The sequence below is a fragment of the Oncorhynchus kisutch genome, unplaced genomic scaffold (genome assembly GCF_002021735.2).
Source record: "Oncorhynchus kisutch isolate 150728-3 unplaced genomic scaffold, Okis_V2 scaffold1238, whole genome shotgun sequence".
NCBI lineage: Eukaryota > Metazoa > Chordata > Actinopteri > Salmoniformes > Salmonidae > Oncorhynchus > Oncorhynchus kisutch.
Window position 1 is genome coordinate 35,097 of NW_022263183.1, and position 21,529 is coordinate 56,625.

At 46.2% G+C, this 21,529-nt stretch overlaps 1 pseudogene; it reads right to left on the reverse strand.

Moving 5' to 3' along the window:
• Positions 1-6,949: 6,949 nt before the first annotated feature.
• The window catches only part of LOC116365442 (semaphorin-5B-like), a 32,153-nt pseudogene continuing 17,573 nt past the window's right edge, over positions 6,950-21,529 (reverse strand).

Here is a 21,529-nt window from a genome sequence, read left to right on the forward strand (position 1 = left end):
ATCCAGTATTGGGATCCAGTATTGGGGTCCAGTAATGGGATCCAGTATTGGGATCCAGTAATGGGATCCAGTATTGGGATCCAGTATTGGGATCCAGTATTGGGATCCAGTAATGGGGTCCAGTATTGGGATCCAGTAATGGGGTCCAGTATTGGGATCCAGTATTGGGATCCAGTATTGGGATCCAGTAATGGGGTCCAGTATTGGGGTCCAGTAATGGGGTCCAGTAATGGGATCCAGTGTTGGGGTCCAGTATTGGGATCCAGTAATGTGATCCAGTATTGGGGTCCAGTATTGGGATCCAGTAATGGGATCCAGTAATGTGATCCAGTATTGGGGTCCAGTATTGGGATCCAGTATTGTAACCCAGTAATGGGATCCAGTATTGTGATCCAGTATTGTGATCCAGTATTGTGATCCAGTAATGGGATCCAGTAATGGGATCCAGTATTGTGATCCAGTAATGGGATCCAGTATTGTGATCCAGTATTGTGATCCAGTAATGTGATCCAGTATTGTGATCCAGTAATGGGATCCAGTATTGTGATCCAGTAATGGGATCCAGTATTGTGATCCAGTATTGTGATCCAGTATTGTGATCCAGTAATGTGATCCAGTATTGTGATCCAGTAATGGGATCCAGTATTGTGATCCAGTAATGGGATCCAGTATTGTGATCCAGTATTGTGATCCAGTATTGTGATCCAGTATTGTGATCCAGTGGAAGCAGTGCTGAGTGATCCAGTATTGTGATCCAGTGGAAGTGGTGCAGAGTGATCCAGTATTGTGATCCAGTGGAGGAGGTGCTGAGTGATCCAGTATTGTGATTTAGTGGAGGAGGTGTTGAGTGATCCAGTATTGTGATCTAGTGGAAGCAGTGCTGAGTGATCCAGAATTGTGATCTAGTGGAGGAGGTGCTGGGTGATCCAGTATTGTGATCCAGTGGAGGTGCTGAGTGATCCAGTATTGTGATCTCGTGGTGGAGGTGCTGTGTGATCCAGTATTGTGATTTAGTGGAGGAGGTGCTGAATGATCCAGTATTGTGATCTAGTGGAGGAGGTGCTGAGTGATCCAGTATTGTGATCCAGTGGAGGAGGTGCTGAGTGATCCAGTATTGTGATCTCGTGGTGGAGGTGCTGTGTGATCCAGTATTGTGATCCAGTGGAGAAGGTGCTGCGTGATCCAGTATTGTGATCTAGTGGAGGAGGTGCTGAGTGATCCAGTATTGTGATTTAGTGGAGGAGGTGCTGAGTGATCCAGTATTGTGATCTAGTGGAGGAGGTGCTGAGTGATCCAGTGGAGGTGCTGAGTGATCCAGTATTGTGATCTAGTGGAGGTGCTGAATGATCCAGTATTGTGATCTAGTGGAGGAGGTGCTGAGTGATCCAGTATTGTGATCCAGTGGAGGAGGTGCTGCGTGATCCAGTATTGTGATCTAGTGGAGGAGGTGCTGAGTGATCCAGTATTGTGATTTAGTGGAGGAGGTGCTGAGTGATCCAGTATTGTGATCTAGTGGAGGAGGTGCTGAGTGATCCAGTATTGTGATCCAGTGGAGGTGCTGAGTGATCCAGTATTGTGATCTAGTGGAGGAGGTGCTGAGTGATCCAGCATTGTAATCCAGGTGATGACCTTATCTGCCACCATTCAATACACATTTCATCATACCAACATGACAAACACATTTTCCTTTTTCATGTTGAAGAAACAGTGCCATTACACACTAACTGTATTCATCATGCTTCACGTCAAGGTTTGGTATACAGATCATTTCCCCACTTGATGCATCCATTTGAAGGGATGAGGGTGGTGAGACAGCTAACCAGTTGAAGGGATGAGGGTGGTGAGACAGCTATCCATTTGAAGGGATGAGGGTGGTGAGACAGCGAACCATTTGAAGGGATGAGGGTGGTGTGACAGCGAACCATTTGAAGGGATGAGGGTGGTGAGACAGTGAACCATTTGAAGGGATGAGGGTGGTGAGACAGCTATCCATTTGAAGGGATGAGGGTGGTGAGACATCGAAGAATTTGAAGGGATGAGGGTGGTGAGACAGCTATCCATTTGAAGGGATGAGGGTGGTGAGACAGTGAACCATTTGAAGGGATGAGGGTGGTGAGACAGCGAACCATTTGAAGGGATGAGGGTGGTGAGACAGCTATCCATTTGAAGGCATGAGGGTGGTCAGACAGCTATCAATTTGAAGGGATGAGGGTGGTAGAACAGCGAACCATTTGAAGGGATGAGGGTGGTGAGACAGCTAACCGTTTGAAGGGATGAGGGTGGTGAGACAGCTATCCATTTGAAGGGATGAGGGTGGTGAGACAGCGAACCATTTGAAGGGATGAGGGTGGTGAGACAGTGAACCATTTGAAGGGATGAGGGTGGTGGGACAGCGAACCATTTGAAGGGATGAGGGTGGTGAGACAGCTATCCATTTGAAGGCATGAGGGTGGTGCGACAGCTATCAATTTGAAGGGATGAGGGTGGTAGGACAGCGAACCATTTGAAGGGATGAGGGTGGTGAGACAGCTATCCATTTGAAGGGATGAGGGTGGTGGGACAGCTATCAATTTGAAGGGATGAGGGTGGTGGGACAGCTATCATTTTGAGGGGATGAGGGTGGTGAGACAGCTATCAATTTGAAGGGATGAGGGTGGTGGGACAGCTATCAATTTGAAGGGATGAGGGTGGTGGGACATCGAAGCATTTGAAGGGATGAGAAGGGTGAGACAGCGAACCATTTGAAGGGATGAGGGTGGTGAGACAGCTAACCATTTGAAGGGATGAGGGTGGTGAGACAGCTATCCATTTGAAGGCATGAGGGTGGTGAGACAGCTATCAATTTGAAGGGATGAGGGTGGTATAACAGCGAACCATTTGAAGGGATGAGGGTGGTGAGACAGCTAACCGTTTGAAGGGATGAGGGTGGTGAGACAGCTATCCATTTGAAGGGATGAGGGTGGTGGGACATCGAAGCATTTGAAGGGATGAGGGTGGTAAGACAGCTATCCATTTGAAGGGATGAGGGTGGTGAGACAGCGAACCATTTGAAGGGATGAGGGAGGTGAGACAGTGAACCATTTGAAGTGATGAGGGTGGTGGGACAGCGAACCATTTGAAGGGATGAGGGTGGTGAGACAGCTATCCATTTGAAGGCATGAGGGTGGTGAGACAGCTATCAATTTGAAGGGATGAGGGTGGTAGGACAGCGAACCATTTGAAGGGATGAGGGTGGTGAGACAGCTAACCGTTTGAAGGGATGAGGGTGGTGGGACAGCTATCCATTTGAAGGGATGAGGGTGGTGAGAGAGTGAACAATTTGAAGGGATGAGGGTGGTGAGACAGCGAACCATTTGAAGGGATGAGGGTGGTGAGACAGCTATCAATTTGTAGGGATGAGTGTGGTGGGACAGCTATCAATTTGAAGGGATGAGGGTGGTGGGACAGCTATCAATTTGAAGGGATGAGGGTGGTGGGACATCGAAGCATTTGAAGGGATGAGGGTGGTGAGACAGCGAACCATTTTAAGGGATGAGGGTGGTGAGACAGCTATCAATTTGAGGGGATGAGGGTGGTGACACAGCTATCAATTTGAAGGGATGAGGGTGGTGAGACAGCTATCAATTTGAAGGGATGAGGGTGGTGAGACAGCTATCAATTTGAGGGGCTGAGGGTGGTGAGACAGCTATCAATTTGAAGGGATGAGGGTGGTGAGACAGTGAACCATTTGAAGGGATGAGGGTGGTGAGACAGCTATCAATTTGAAGGGATGAGGGTGGTGAGACAGCTATCAATTTGAAGGGATGAGGGTGGTGGGACAGCTATCAATTTGAAGGGATGAGGGTGGTGGGACATCGAAGCATTTGAAGGGATGAGGGTGGTGAGACAGCGAACCATTTTAAGGGATGAGGGTGGTGAGACAGCTATCAATTTGAGGGGATGAGGGTGGTGACACAGCTATCAATTTGAAGGGATGAGGGTGGTGAGACAGCTATCAATTTGAAGGGATGAGGGTGGTGAGACAGCTATCAATTTGAGGGGCTGAGGGTGGTGAGACAGCTATCAATTTGAAGGGATGAGGGTGGTGAGACAGTGAACCATTTGAAGGGATGAGGGTGGTGAGACAGCTATCAATTTGAAGGGATGAGGGTGGTGAGACAGTGAACCATTTGAAGGGATGAGGGTGGTGAGACAGCTATCCATTTGAAGGGATGATGGTGGTGAGACAGCGAACCATTTTAAGGGATGAGGGTGGTGGACAGCGAACCATTTGAAGGGATGAGGGTGGTGAGACAGCGAACCATTTGAAGGGATGAGGGTGGTGAGACAGCTATCAATTTGTAGGGATGAGGGTGGTGGGAGAGCTATCAATTTGAAGGGATGAGAGTGGTGGGACATCGAAGCATTTGAAGGGATGAGGGTGGTGGAACAGCTATCCATTTGAAGGGATGAGGGTGGTGAGACAGCAAACCATTTGAAGGGATGAGGGTGGTGAGACAGTGAACCATTTGAAGGGATGAGGGTGGTGGGACAGCGAACCATTTGAAGGGATGAGGGTGGTGAGACAGCTATCCATTTGAAGGCATGAGGGTGGTGAGACAGCTATCAATTTGAAGGGATGAGGGTGGTAGGACAGCGAACCATTTGAAGGGATGAGGGTGGTGGGACAGCTAACCGTTTGAAGGGATGAAGGTGGCGAGACAGCTATCAATTTGAAGGGATGAGGGTGGTGAGACAGCTATCAATTTGAAGGGATGAGGGTGGTGAGACAGCTATCAATTTGAGGGGATGAGGGTGGTGACACAGCTATCAATTTGAAGGGATGAGGGTGGTGAGACAGCTATCATTTTGAGGGGATGAGGGTGGTGAGACAGTGAACCATTTGAAGGGATGAGGGTGGTGAGACAGCGAACCATTTGAAGGGATGAGGGTGGTGAGACAGCGAACCATTTGAAGGGATGAGGGTGGTGAGACAGCGAACCATTTGAAGGGATGAGGGTGGTGAGACAGCTATCCATTTGAAGGGATGAGGGTGGTGAGACAGCTATCAATTTGAGGGGATGAGGGTGGTTACACAGCTATCAATTTGAGGGGATGAGGGTGGTGGGACAGCTATCAATTTGAAGGGATGAGGGTGGTGAGACAGTGAACCATTTGAAGGGATGAGGGTGGTGAGACAGCTATCCATTTGAAGGGATGATGGTGGTGAGACAGCGAACCATTTTAAGGGATGAGGGTGGTGAGACAGCTAACCATTTGAAGGGATGAGGGTGGTGGGCCAGCTATCAATTTGAAGGGATGAGGGTGGTGAGACAGCTATCAATTTGAAGGGATGAGGGTGGTGAGACAGCTATCAATTTGAGGGGATGAGGGTGGTGAGACAGCTATCAATTTGAAGGGATGAGGGTGGTGAAACAGTGAACCATTTGAAGGGATGAGGGTGGTGAGACAGCTATCCATTTGAAGGGATTATGGTGGTGAGACAGATATCCATTTGAAGGGATGAGGGTGGTGAGGCAGCTAACCATTTGAAGGGATGATGGTGGTGAGACAGCTATCAATTTGAAGGGATGAGGGTGGTGGGACAGCTATCAATTTGAAGGGATGAGGGTGGTGAGACAGCTATCAATTTGAAGGGATGAGGGTGGTGAGACAGCTATCAATTTGAGGGGATGAGGGTGGTGAGACAGCTATCAATTTGAAGGGATGAGGGTGGTGAGACAGTGAACCTTTTGAAGGGATGAGGGTGGTGAGACAGCTATCCATTTGAAGGGATGAGGGTGGTGAGACAGCTATCCATTTGAAGGGATGAGGGTGGTGAGACAGGATCGCTGAGCCTTAGCTGAGTATCTGGGTTGTTCAAAATACATGTTTTTTTCTCAAAATTGCTCCTTTTACATCGACTCTGAATCGCCGCCATTGTCATTTTTGGGGGTCGGTACAGGTAGTTACAGGATTATAAACCCTTTCAGAGGCCATGGTCACGTCCCATTTGGCTCCCTATTCCCTAACGTCCCATTTGGCTCCCTATTCCCTACATAGTGCACTCCTTTCAACGTGACCCAGGAGTCCTTGGGCTGCTCAGATGAAAGCAGTACCAGCCCCTCACTCTCTTCCCCTCTCTGTTAGTCCACACTGCGGGAGCACCTGACCATGAGGCTAATCTGATGCAGCGTGTCCAAACAGACAGGAGAAACAAGTTGGTGAGCAGAAGCATGACAAACGTGCCCATACTGTCAGTGTCATTGAGTTCTGCATTTTCACCATCATAAAGCCGGTTTTTAGAGCTGGAAGGTGTCTTGGTCAGCATATTCCAGTACGGTATCCTTTGGGAATGGTTGACTTTGCCGTCTATATCGAATACAAACCAGCCACAATGTCTTATATTCTCCTCAGATCAAATGTGACGTCTGTGGGTTTTTGTGATATACGTGATCTGATACCGTAGGGTTTTACAGGAGTCTTTCAACAGTGTTGTTTTAGAACAGATTCCACAAGTAGTGAATCTCCATACTGAACCATAAGGCTGCTACAGCCCAGCTCCCTCATAAGACTCCAACTCCCAGCATTCCACATGGTCCAGTCTACTTCCTCGTCTCGAGATGAGTTGCTGTACTGCACAGTAGAGTAGAAAAACAACGTCATAAAACAGTCATATCAACTGAACAGTCACAATGATACGAAATGATTCTCCTGTTGGTTGACAGGGACAGTTCAACCTCCGCCCACACTGGTGATGGAGAAGAACGTGCATGGTTCGGACCTTGAGAGGACACACCCAGTTCAAGGGTCTGCCCGGTCGTTAACACAGCTCCCCCTCACTGTAGCAAAGTACACCCTCAATAGAGGAGAGAGGAGAGGAAATGGGGAAGGGTCTGGGGTGCGGGAGTGTTTCCAACTTCCCATAGAGAAGAGAGTTGGAGGGGGGGGGGGGGGGGGGGGGGGGGGGTCCTGTCTCAACTGTGGTGCATATAGTTCCTGCAAGGTGAGTCGGGGTGGAAGGGGTGGTCGTATTTGCCCAGGGGTGCTGGGTAGTAGGTGGTGGTGTAAACGTTATTCTGGGGGAGGGAGGGGAGGGGCGAGAGGGACGAGGGGAAGAAGTTGCAGCTCTCGTCCGGGAGAAGGTTGTTCTTGTTCAGCGTCTGTGGAAGACAGAAGGGAACAGAACAGGGGGTGTTCAGTAGGTGCAACATGGGAGAAAATGCTTCTAAAGGTAGGAGGCGCTACCTGATCTCGTCCAATGAGAAAGCTCATTTTTGTTTCCACTTCCACTTCCCTGCAACGCCCTACTGTACCACCCAATAACACTCAGGGAGAATCTCTCTCCTCGCCTCCTTCTCAAAACCCATTGGTGGAGAAGGTCAAGGGGCGGGACCTCTGGCTTTGGGTTTTGAGACGGAGGCGAGGAGAGGACACAAGGAGTATGCAATTGAGATTCTCTCCCACAGTTACATCATACTGTATCTTCACAGACAGACCCGATCAATCACACACAGATAGTATAATACATAAAACTGTATCAACAAGTAGACACGATCAATCACACACAGATGGACTACCGATCCCTTTAGGGGGTCTCAGACAGACAAACCATGGTGGTAATCGCTGGTAACCATGGCGAGAGGCAGACACAGGAAGGACATGAGGGATGGTTTGTGTGTGTGTGTGTGTGTGTGTGTGTGTGTGTGTGTGTGTGTGTGTGTGAGGAGACAGCCAAAGAGCAGACGTTAGTTAATTAATTCAAGTAATGGCTCGATTAATCAAACACAGCTGTGTGAGTCTCGCCCTCCTTTCTGATAGGTTAACAGGCTAATGAACACATTAACAAAGAGTGGGAGGCAAACAGATGGTACATCACTGTGACATCACAAGGGCAGGACGGACAGACGGACGGACACTGTCTCTCTGCCATTCTACCAAAAAGCAAAATAGGCACAATCAGACAAGCAAGGACTACAATGACCTGAACATTTGAGGTCTGATATTTGGTATTTGAAGCAGACCTATGTTCAAATAATATTTACTTTCTTTCAAATTCTTCATCTGTGCTTGATTGGGCTCGCCTGATGCAATGGAACCAATGGAGTAGTTCCAAAAGTGCAAACCCCACCCATCTGGCACTCCAGGCAGACTTAATTAAAAGTATTTGAAAGAGTGGAATACTCCACCTTGAACTCCATGGGGGTGTACTTCTCGTTCTTTGGCGTCGTGTTGCCCTTATAGCTGAGGTGGTTGGGCGTGGTGGGGTGAATGACGGCTGACTCCTGGGAGGGCTTGTGGAGTCGTTGGCAGTAGGCGTAGACCAGGACCGACAGCCCCACCGCTGCAAAGAAACACAACGCTCCCGTGGCCATCAGGTGGAACAGAGAGAAGGCTGCTGGGAGGAGAGAGAAAGGGACAGAGTTTGAATATCATTGGTATTATTTACTACATCATCATTGATTTAATATGTTCCAATATGTTTGTTTTGGCAATGTAGTCTTGTTCCCTAAAGATTGTGAGTTCAAACCTGTTTTGAAGGCTAAGTGCAGCTAAGCTAGTGATCAGACCTGGTTTCAAATACTATTTGAAATCAGTTAAAATGCCTTATCTGTGCTTAATTGAGCTTGCCTGGCTAAATGGAACATTTCAAAGGATAACATGATCCAACTTTCAAAACTAATCCTTTTCAGCTAGCCACAGCCGTCAGCCAGCTAGCCACAGCCGTCAGCTAGCTAGCCACAGCCGTCAGCCAGCTAGCCACAGCCGTCAGCTAGCTAGCCACAGCCGTCAGCCAGCTAGCCACAGCCGTCAGCTAGCTAGCTGTTTAGCTTTCTAGCACATTCAGTAAATTGTTCCTAAATTAACAAGCTAATTAGCTTCCACATGGTCTTGTCAAAACTGTCTACCCACTAGTTAGTAAGCAACAATATTTACCAAATAAAACAAATTTGACCGTTCAGACAGAAGTTGCACAGCCAGGAATCAGATTCGCATCTGATTGCAAACCACCTACAAAGGTGGTTTGAAATATGGCTTGAAATATTTGATTCCATGTACTTTTTGGCTGTTCAGACTGCAGGAAAAATAACAGATTCGGACCGGATATGGAAAAAAATGGAATTTGAATCACTTCAAACTGCCAATGTGAACAAGACTTTATTCAATCAGATCCGCTTTAGCCGACATCCACATAGCGGTTGTTTTGGCAGTGTCAGAGTTGGAACTGCGTTAGAGCTGTCAGATCCACAAGCGGCTCTTGGCATCATTCCTAAAGCAGACGTTGCCATTGGCTGAACGGTGTCGCATTAAGAGAAATCCCTTGCAGTCTTGTTTAGAAGTTTTAACACTGGAATGTGAGATGTAATCTACACCTTGATTAGGCTGATAGAAATCCTCATTATTTTTGTTTAATGATTTTTGATTTGAGAGCAATTATTTCTATACATTCTACACTTTGTCATTGTGAACTTGTAATGCGAGTGGGACGGGGTGTGGCTTCTGGATAATGACCAATAGCAGCTTCTCCCTGATTTGACAGCTCCAACACAGTTACACCTCCGACACCGCCAAAATATCAGCTGCGGGTATTTGCTATCGCCCGTTAACACTTGATCTGATTGAATCTAGGCCTAAAGCTCTTAGGACTGATAGCATTGTGTGTAATCAGGGTGGCGATGGTTCATTTGTGATGCAACGGGAGTGGGAAGGGTGTAAAACAAGTGGAGAGGGGGGAAGAAGGGGGTGGCGAGAGTCACGCTCCATGTCCTTGGGGTCCCTGTAACCCCCCACTGGGATGGGGGAGGGGAATCTCGTAAGTCACTTACCCCCACAGCGCTGATCGTTATCCTGTCCAGGCAGAACGACTGCGGAGAAACATAGAGAGAGAAACATAGAGAGAAGAAGAAGAAAGAAATAGGGAGGAACCGAGAGAGAAACAGACTGTTACTGCAATGCACAATTCAACCAGCCAATAGAGTCAAATCTCCCCACAATCACAGAGTACCACTTTCGGCAGCAAAACCAACCAAGCACTGCCCATCAAGTGATGGTCAGCTGGCTATTCAGCAGTGTGTTCAAAATGTTGGGGACTGACCTTGCACCTCGGGGGGCTGGCAGGGCCTGCTCGCAGTGGCATTGCCCTGACACAGGCTGGGGTCTGCCTCCCGTTCCCCACACTCCCTGCTGCGACGCTGCAGCCCCTCCTCGTCACACTCCCCCCACTCTGACCACGGCAGCCAGCCACCTGGAGGAACAGCAGATGAGGAGTGGAGGGGGTTGGAGGAGAGAGAGGAGAGGGTGGACGGAGACAAGAGAGGATGATGAGTTGTGGTACCACTATAAGTCAAAGCCACAGTGAACTCAGCATAGCAGCTACATAACCTTAACATGACTTATGCACCATCCTTTAAATTAAATGACTTACTTTGAATGCTGAATTTTTTTTAAACAATATTTGTATGAATGAATGCTGCAAATATGTGTACCTGTGCAGGATATGATTGAATGTTGTGTATCTGTGTATGACTGAGTGCTGCATATCTGTTCATTCTGCATACCTTCACAGGTGTGTGTGTTGCACAGGGCCTCTTCAGTGTGCAGGCCGATGCAGATGTCACCTCCGTTGGCGGGGGCAGGGTTGCTACAGGTACGGGTACGCTGGTAGTGCCCACCTCCACAGGTGGCAGAGCAGTGAGACCATGACGCCCAGCACGACCAGGTTCCTTTCACTGGACACACACACACACACACACACACACCAAACTCTTATAGAAAATATAAACGGTTTATTTTCTGTAGTCCTTCACAGTCAGTATACAGGTTGAAAAGGGCTGATTTGGACACTGATAAGCACCTACATTGGAACACAGTGGCTGTATAGTAACATGTTATACAGCTCTGGCTCTGCGCCTCAGAGCTCTGTATGGGTTTCGACTGACAGACGTTCTGAACTTGTGCACCAAGCGCAACAAGAAGTTGTTCCCCATCCCTCCAGATAATTAGGCAACTTCTTCACATTTGAATATTGAATAATTTTGCACGCCCAATTTTTCAGTTTTTGATTTGTTAAAAAAGTTTGAAATATCCAATAAATGTCGTTCCACTTCATGATTGTGTCCCACTTGTTGATTCTTCACAAAGAAATACAGTTTTATATCTTTATGTTTGAAGCCTGAAATGTGGCAAAAGATCGCAAAGTTCAAGGGGGCCGAATACTTTCGCAAGGCACTGTATGTCGGAAGTTTACATCCACTTAGGTTGGAGTCATTAAAAATCATTTTTCAACCACTCCACAAATTTCTTGTTAACAAACAATAGTTTTGGCAAGTCGGTTAGGACAACTACTTTGTGCATGACACAAGTAATTATTCCAACAATTGCTTACAGATAGATTATTTCACTTATAATTCACTGTATCACAATTCCAGTGTGCCAGAAGTTTACGTACACTAAGTTGACTGTGCCTTTAAACGGCTTGGAAAATTCCAGGAAATTATGTCATGGCTTTAGAAGCTTCCGATAGGCTAATTGACAGAATTTGAGTCAATTGGAGGTGTACCTGTGGATGTATTTCAAGGCCTACCTTCAAACTAAGTGCCTCTTCGCTTGACATCGTGGGAAAATCAAAAGAAATCAGCCAAGACCTCAGAAAAAAAAATGTAGACCTCCATAAGTCTGGTTCATCCTTGTCTGGTTCATCCAAATGCCTGAAGGTACAAATCTGTACAAACAATAGTACGCAAGTATAAACACCATGGGACCACGCAGTCGTCCTACCGCTCAGGAAGGAGACACATTCTGTCTCCTAGAGATGAACGTACTTTGGTTCGAAAAGTGCAAATCAATCCCAGATCAACAGCAAAGGACCTTGTGAAGATGCTGGAGCCCATAACATGATGCTGCCACCCCTGTGCTTCAAGGTTGGGATGGTGTTCTTTGGCTTGCAAGCCTCCCCCTTTTTCCTCCAAACGTAACGACGGTTATTATGGCCAAACAGTTCTATTTTTGTTTCATCAGACCAGAGGACATTTCTCCAAAAAGTTCGATCTTTGTCCCAATGTGCAGTTGCAAACCGTAGTCTGGCTTTTTTTATGGCGGTTTTGGGGCAGTGGCTTCTTCCTTGCTGAGCGGCCTTTCGGGTTGTGTCGATATAGGACTCGTTTTACTGTGGATATAGATACTTTTGTACCTGTACACAAAATAGATGGCATCATGATGGAAGAAAATGATGTGGATATATTGAAGCAACATCTCAAGACATCAGTCAGGAAGTTAAAGCTTGGTCGCAAATGGGTCTTCCAAATTGACAATGACCCCAAGCATACTTCCAAAGTTATGGCTTAAGGACAACAAAGTCAAGGTATTGGAGTGGCCATCACAAAGCCCTGACCTCAATCCGAAATAAAATTTGTGGGCAGAACTGAAAAAGCGTGTGCGAGCAAGGAGGCCTTCAAACCTGACTCAGTTACACTAGCTCTGTTGGGAGGAATGGGCCAAAATTCACCCAACTTATTGTGGGAAGCTTGTGGAAGGCTACCCATGATGAAAGAAATAAAAGCTGAAATAAATAATTCTCTCTACTATTATTCTGACATTTCACACTCTTAAAATAAAGTGGTGATCCTAACTGACCTAAGACAGGGATTTTTACTAGTATTAAATGTCAGGAATTGTGAAAATCGGAGTTTAAATGTATTTGGCTGAGGTGTATGTAAACTTCTGACTTCAACTGTAGGTATCAAAAGTAAAAGTATAAATCATTTCAAATTCCTAATACTAAGCAAACCTGACAGTACGATTTTCTTGTTTTTTTACATTTATGGATAGCCAGGGGCACACTTCTGCCAGATCAGAGGCAGTAGGGATGACCAAGGATGTTCTCTTGATAAGTGCATGAATTAGACCATTTTCCTGTCCTGCAAAGCATTCAAAATGTAACTAGTAATTTTGGGTGCTAAGGAAAATGTATGGAGTAAAAAGTACATTATTTTCTCTAGGAATGTATTGGAGTAAAAGCAAAAGTTGTCAAAAATATAAATAGTAAAGTACAGATACCCCCAAAAAACTACTTAAGTACTACTTTAAAGTATTTTTACTTCAGTACTTAACACCACTGTTCATGACTCCATTCTATACGCATCAAAACGATGACCTGCTTCTCTGAATTGCCTTGTGAAAACCTACCGTATTTTATAATTTATCTAGTCATGTTGGCAGTAGAACAAGCTTTCAAATGATGCCCATCTGACCCAGATTGTGATTTATAATGGACTGTTTTTGGAATGCGAAAACAACAACAGTAATTGTGTAAAGGAGGAGATGCAGGGTTGTGTTCCAAACAAAACAACAATGAGAGCTAAAAATAGCGCCTTATAGTTGACACTTCTTTGATTTAAAAAAATGTTGTTATCAACAAATGCGGCAAAAAGTTAAATGTAAAATGAACATAAATTGGATTCAGTCTTGTGTCAGTCAGGTGAACTGTTGTGTCCTCAACTTTAGTCATCATTTTCCCATCATCTCCAAACCTTTCCCTTTTAATTGCTATCATGGTTATGCATATACTTTCCATATTTCTTCTGTAAGAAACATTTCAATTTAGCCCAATCCATAAAGGCCCACGAGTGTAAGGGGTTAACGATTTATCCAGATACTGAGTTTTTTTTAACATGTTTTTCTGCACATGAAAACAAAACATTTTATTCATGTTTATTAGACCAGTTTGTTTTTACTACAGACTTTTAAAGGCAATTTACGCTTAAGCAGCTTTTACCAATGAATGCGATCTCCGAGAACGTGGGGGAAATTGCCTTTAAAAGGCTATCGTCAGCTTTGAATCCCAATCTCGGTTCTACGCTGCCCGTTAAGTGAATAGATCAGTACAGTATTTGAGCAGATATACAGCAGCACTGGAGTAGTCTGTGTCTTACCTGGGCAGGGCTGGGTTGCAGTCCTGGTACTCCACTGGGGATCCACTACAGGCACTGGAGTAGTCTGTGTCTTACCTGGGCAGGGCTGGGTTGCAGTCCTGGTACTCCACTGGGGATCCACTACAGGCACTGGAGTAGTCTGTGTCTTACCTGGGCAGGGCTGGGTTGCAGTCCTGGTACTCCACTGGGGATCCACTACAGGCACTGGAGTAGTCTGTGTCTTACCTGGGCAGGGCTGGGAGTTGCAGTCCTGGTACACCACTGGGGATCCACTACAGGCACTGGAGTAGTCAGTCTTACCTGGGCAGGGCTGGGAGTTGCAGTCCTGGTACACCACTGGGGATCCACTACAGGCACTGGAGTAGTCAGTCTTACCTGGGCAGGGCTGGGAGTTGTAGTCCTGGTACTCCACTGGGGATCCACTACAGGCACTGGAGTAGTCAGTGTCTTACCTGGGCAGGGCTGGGAGTTGCAGTCCTGGTACTCCACTGGGGATCCACTACAGGCACTGGAGTAGTCAGTGTCTTACCTGGGCAGGGCTGGGAGTTGCAGTCCTGGTACTCCACTGGGGATCCACTACAGGCGCTGGGGCTGCTCTTGCCCTCGGCTGAGGCACAGGTGCGCTTGCGCGTGCGGAAGCCTTTGGCACACTCCTGGGAGCAGGTCGACCATGTCTCCCACGGCGACCACCTGGTGCCACCTGGTTGTCGGAGCAAAGGTCGACCACTACTGCCTCCTCCACTGGCCCTGACCAAGTCTTCAACCAGAGCTGAACCACAGATATACTCATACATGAGACATTACAACACAAAAGGTGATTTACAATATTCTTTTTACTTCTCAAAGTCAAAAATATGTTGTTTTCCTAATGGTATGGTAGGAGAACAGCTCCGATAAACAATGGTCTTCTGTGACCTAAAGCTTGGCAATGAAATAACAGACAATGTGCTGGTTCTAAGAGTGCAGAGGCTTCCTTCCTCATTACATGGCTGTGCAGTTAGAATCTGGGCCAAACATTCAACCGTGGGGTAAAATCTGGGTTAATCGGTTCCAGATGAACTCGTTGAAAAGGGAAAGAAAAGCAACACCTAAATTATGGAAATGACTTCAATAATGAATTGAAAGCTTGTTATTTTCTGTGTGGTTTGAAACCAGGGCAGCAGTAATATTTCATACTGCCCATGTTACTGTGAGGCCAGATGTCTCCTCTTGAGTCTAGACAGCGCCTCTGTGACACAGTGTTTAGGCCCGGTGACAGCCTGTGACATGGTGTTTAGGCCCGGTGACAGCCTGTGACATGGTGTTTAGGCCCGGTGACAGCCTGTGACATGGTGTTTAGGCCCGGTGACAGCCTGTAACATTGTGTTTAGGCCCGGTGACAGCCTGTGATATGGTGTTTAGGCCCGGTGACAGCCTGTGACATGGTGTTTAGGCCCGGTGACCACGCGGTTGCTCTGTAATCTGCAAATCGTCGCAAACACATCCTCTCTATATGCCTTGCTTTACATGGAGCCTCTCTTAAATATGCACACACACACACACCCTTCTCCCCCGTCTAGTTACTGTCAGCAGGAGAGGCGTTCTGCCTGCCTGTCTGACCTTTAAATCAATGAGAGGCTGTGGACTGTGACACCTACCCCACCCCAGGGAGCCTGTCGCTGGGTACGACCGCCCAGATCGTCTCGCCCCAGTGAGCACAGCATGGGTCATCCCAGCTGGCCGGTTAAAAACCACAGCCCACTGCATAACATCAGAGGCTTAGCAGGCTTTCCTGTCTGTCTGTCTGTCTGTCTGTCTGTCTGTCTGTCTGTCTGTCTGTCTGCCTGTCTGTCTGCCTGTCTGCCTGTCTGTCTGCCTGTCTGCCTGTCTGCCTGTCTGCCTGTCTGCCTGTCTGCCTGTCCTTGGTTCTTTAGAAGGGGAGTGGAAAGGTGTATGGAGAAAGTGTGTGAGTGTATGTCCAGTACATATGTATGAGTGGGACGGCCTCAGACTTACCTTCAGTCTCACAGGCGGCGGTGCCGTCGTTGGGGCAGACGCGGGTCTCCACCTTCTTCTTGCCCAGCTGCAGCTGATGAGGGTCTGGAAGGAGGGCCCTGCAGGTGTAGCGGGTCCTCTGCTCCTGGCGGGCCCCATCCTGGGTCACATTCACCGGCATCCAGGGGGTCCAGGGGGTGTTGCGACGGACCTCCGGACACGCCTCCAGGTTACAGGTCTTGTACTCCTACGGGAGTGTGTTTTAGGGAAGAGGAGAGAGGATTGAAGGATGTATGAAAAGGAGAGAGGATATGTCAGCTTCAACCTGACTGTTCATCCTCAGGCTATGATAAATGAATAATGAAAGATGCCATTCACTAGATCAACTAAGGGTGTTATCTGTGAGAAAGTTGTAGTAAAGGATGCCTTTGGGGGGGGGGGGGGGGGGGTGTATACCAGAGCACATCCTGGGCAGGTGTTCCCCTTCTCACAGCTCCTGACCCGGGAATGGACCCCTCCTCCACATTCTGCACTGCACTGAGACCAGGATCCCCAAGACGACCAGAACACAGGCAGGGGACATGGGCTCTTCTCATTGCACAGCCTACACACACACACACACACACGGTAAACTTGCAGTTCTACTCTTTCTGCCTGGTGGTCTCTGTAAGAGAAGGTGAACCACTGCTTTACAATATGTGCACCATTTCAGGGCATTGCAACGCTGAACGAGGGTCTCCTGCAACGCCACAAGAAAACCTGACAATGTGAACCAGACTGAATGTGAACCGGACTGAATGTGAACCGGACTGAATGTGAACCTGACTGAATGTGAACCTGACTGAATGTGAACCTGACTGAAGGTGAACCTGACTGTATGTACTGCATTGAGTCCCTCTGTCTCACCTCTCGTCTCGGCCTTGTCCCACACAGACACGCCCCCCATGCCGGGGGGAGGGGTTGTTGCAGGAGCGCTGGCGCACCTCGTACCCGATGCCACAGCTGGTGCTGCACTGACCCCAGGTGGACCAGGGGGTCCAGCCTCCGTTCCTAGAGGAGACAGAGAGACAGAGACAGGGAGAGACAGAGAGAGACGGACAGAGACACAGAGAGACGGACAGAGACAGACAGAGAGAGACAGAGAGAGAGACAGACAGAGAGAGAGAGAGGGAGACAGAGAGAGAGAGACAGAGAGAGACAGACAGAGAGAGAGAGACAGAGAGAGAGAGAGAAATTCAGAACAACTGGGAAGATACACAGATTCACCTAAAACTCTAATAGCCTAGTCTATTGTAAACTCTAACAGCTGTCATGACGTTGGCCTCTTTGGGTATAGCAAGCCCATCCCCTCTCTCTGCCTCCCCCTTTCCTCCATCAACTAGGTTGCTGTGGTCAGAGAGACGTCGTAAATTCCTGAGGATCTCCTCATGGACACACAGTATAGAGAGAGTAGATTTTCATGGAGAACAAAGGAAATCCTTCCACCTCACAGAACTTGAGGTACAAACACATTTCAGGTTCCGGAGAAAGTATAAAAGATCGGTGAAGAATCCGGCTACGAACTGGTCCGTTTGTCACAACTTGGGGAAGCTCATGGGAGACGGTGTGGCCACATTACCATAACGCTGTTTATATAATAGCCTCAGATATGAGGTTTACATATTTTATTTTATTTTATTGCACCTTTATTTAACCAGGTAGGCAAGTTGAGAACAAGTTCTCATTTAAAACTGCGACCTGGCCAAGATAAAGCAAAGCAGTTCGACACATACAACAACACAGAGTTACACATGGAGTAAAACAAACATACAGTCAATAATACAGTAGAAACAAGTCTATATACAATGTGAGCAAATGAGGTGAGATTAGGGAGGTAAAGGCTAAAAAAAGGCCATGGTGGCAAAGTAAATACAATATAGCAAGTAAAACACTGGAATGGTAGATTTGCAGTGGAAGAATGTGCAAATTAGAAATAAAAACAATGGGGTGCAAAGGAGCTAAATAAATAAATACAGTAGGGAAAGAGGTAGTTGTTTAGGCTAAATTATAGATGGGCTATGTACAGGTGCAGTAATTTGTGAGCTGCTCTGACAGCTGGTGCTTGAAGCTAGTGAGGGAGATAAGTGTTTCCAGTTTCAGATACTTTTTTATGTTCGTTCCAGTCATTGGCAGCAGAGAACTGGAAGGAGAGGCGGCCAAAGAAAGAATTGGTTTTGGGGATGACCAGAGAGATATACCTGCTGGAGCGTGTGCTACAGGTGGGTGATGCTATGGTGACCAGCGAGCTGAGATAAGAAAGGACTTTACCTAGCAGGGTCTTGTAGATGACATGGAGCCAGTGGGTTTGGCGACGAGTATGAAGCGAGGGCCAGCCAACGAGAGCGCACAGGTCGCAATGGTGGGTAGTATATGGGGCTTTGGTGACAAAATGGATGGCACTGTGATAGACTGCATCCAATTTGTTGAGTAGGGTATTGGAGGCTATTTTGTAAATGACATCGCTGAAGTTGAGGATTGGTAGGATGGTCAGTTTTACAAGGGTATGTTTGGCAGCATGAGTGAAGGATGCTTTGTTGCAAAATAGGAAGCCAATTCTAGATTTAACTTTGGATTGGAGATGTTTGATGTGGGTCTGGAAGGAGAGTTTACAGTCTAACCAGACACCTAGGTATTTGTAGTTGTCCACGTATTCTAATGCAGGCAGCGATCGGTTGAAGAGCATGCATTTAGTTTTACTTGTATTTAAGAGCAATTGGAGGCTACGGAAGGAGAGTTGTATGGCATTGAAGCTTGCCTGGAGGGTTGTTAACACAGTGTCCAAAGAAGGGCCAGAAGTATACAGAATGGTGTCGTCTGCGTAGAGGTGGATCAGAGACTCACCAGCAGCAAGAGCGACATCATTGATGTATACAGAGAAGAGAGTCGGTCCAAGAATTGAACCCTGTGGCACCCCCATAGAGACTGCCAGAGGTCCAGACAACAGACCCTCCGATTTGACACACTGAACTCTATCAGAGAAGTAGTTGGTGAACCAGACGAGGCAATCATTTGAGAAACCAAGGCTGTCGAGTCTGCCGATGAGGATGTGGTGATTGACAGAGTCGAAAGCCTTGGCCAGATCAATGAATACGGCTGCACAGTAATGTTTCTTATCGATGGCGGTTATGATATCGTATAGCAGAGAGGGTATGGTGAGATTCGAAATGGTCGGTAATCTGTTTGTTGACTTGGCTTTCGAAGACCTTAGAAAGGCAGGGCAGGATAGATATAGGTCTGTAGCAGTTTGGGTCAAGAGTGTCCCCCCCTTGAAGGGGTAGCCAGGTCGAAAGCATGGCCAGCCGTAGAAAAACTTTACAGTGTCCCAGAACTTTTTTGAGTTAGTGTTGCAGGAAGCAAATTTCTGCTTGAAAAAGCTAGCCTTAGCTTTTCTAACTGCCTGTGTATATTGGTTTCTAGCTTCCCTGAAAAGCTGCATATCACGGGGGCTGTTCGATACTAATGCAGAACGCCATAGGATGTTTTTGTGTTGGTTAAGAGCAGTCAGGTCTGGGAAGAACCGAGGGCTATATCTGTTAGTACATCTAATTGTTGTATAAGATGAATGAGCGAGTCTGATACTGTTTACACAATGTTACAATGTGATTTTGGACTGTTTAATGAAGGAAAACTCAAAGAGGGAATTGGATTTGAACTAAATCAGAGGACCGCCCCTGAGCCCAGTTAGGGTCAGACATCCTGGGACAGCCCCTGAGCTCAGTTAGGGTCAGACATCCTGGACCGCCCCTGAGCCCAGTTAGGGTCAGACATCCTGGGACAGCCCTTTTCTGCCATTCCGAATAAAAACCCCACTCGGGTTTTCGATCAGCATTACAAGATGGCTAAAGGTTGCAGAACATGTTTTTCTCCATCAGGAGGACAAAGGTTGTAGGCCATTGCTGAATCTTTTAACCATACCACGTGGTTAAACTCTTAGACTATCCATACCGACAGAATAAGAACAAGTCTAGGAATTCGGTATCATTGAACGCGAAGAACGACAACCACCGAAACATCCATTCTATAACGAACAGTCCCCTCTAACCACAACCGAGAGAGAGAGGGAGAGAGACGGACAATTCTACAAAATAAATTAACTTTTCACCAGCGATCAAGACGACACACTGAGCGTAAATATATATATTGATTGCCATTGTTCCCGAAAGAGTGAGCGTTCATGTGCAAAGGATTAGCATTTCAATTGTTATAATTATCACTATGTAGTGACTTCTTAGTCGACCCCCACTTCCCCTTTTGTCTAACAAGCCGCCATGCCCAGTTTAGCCCACTAGGGGCACATTCTCCTATCATTTCATGTAACCACATTTACCTTGTTTGTTTATGCATTTCTGTGAATTACTTAGTTAGTAATAAATCAATTATTTAAGACAATTGATGTATGGATGACTCGTAGTGAAGACTGGGTTTGTGTAGATAACCAACAATTTACGACGCTTGGAATGAGACTAAGGTGAGGTAAAGTAAATAATTCATTAATTCGAAGACTAATTGATCAGATAAAATATCTGAAAAGTTATTTTAGGAAATTATAACTTTGTAATCTGAATATTTTTCCTTGGTGCCCCGACTTCCTAGTGAATTAGTTACGTGATTAATCAGTTGATCACGTAATAACTCATTACAAAGAATCTTTGACAAAAAACAATCAGTCTTCAGTTAATGATAGTAAAGACACAACACAGCCTAGTCTATTGTAAACTCTAATAGCCTAGTCTATTGTAAACTCTAATAGCCTAGTCTATTGTAAACTCTAATAGCCTAGTCTATTGTAAACTCTAATAGCCTAGTCTATTGTAAACTCTAATAGCCTAGTCTATTGTAAACTCTAATAGCCTAGTCTATTGTAAACTCTAATAGCCTAGTCTATTGTAAACTCTAATAGCCTAGTCTATTGTAAACTCTAATAGCCTAGTCTATTGTAAACTCTAATAGCCTAGTCTATTGTAAACTCTAATAGCCTAGTCTATTGTAAACTCTAATAGCCTAGTCTATTGTAAACTCTAATAGCCTTGTCTATTGTAAACTCTAATAGCCTAGTCTATTGTAAACTCTAATAGCCTAGTCTATTGTAAACTCTAATAGCCTAGTCTATTGTAAACTCTAATAGCCTAGTCTATTGTAAACTCTAATAGCCTTGTCTATTGTAAACTCTAACAGCCTTGTCTATTGTAAACTCTAACAGCCTTGTCTATTGTAAACTCTAACAGCCTAGTCTATTGTAAACTCTAACAGCCTAGTCTATTGTAAACTCTAATAGCCTAGTCTATTGTAAACTCTAATAGCCTAGTCTATTGTAAACTCTAATAGCCTAGTCTATTGTAAACTCTAATAGCCTAGTCTATTGTAAACTCTAATAGCCTAGTCTATTGTAAACTCTAATAGCCTAGTCTATTGTAAACTCTAATAGCCTAGTCTATTGTAAACTCTAACAGCCTAGTCTATTGTAAACTCTAACAGCCTAGTCTATTGTAAACTCTAACAGCCTAGTCTATTGTAAACTCTAACAGCCTAGTCTATTGTAAACTCTAACAGCCTAGTCTATTGTAAACTCTAACAGCCTAGTCTATTGTAAACTCTAACAGCCTAGT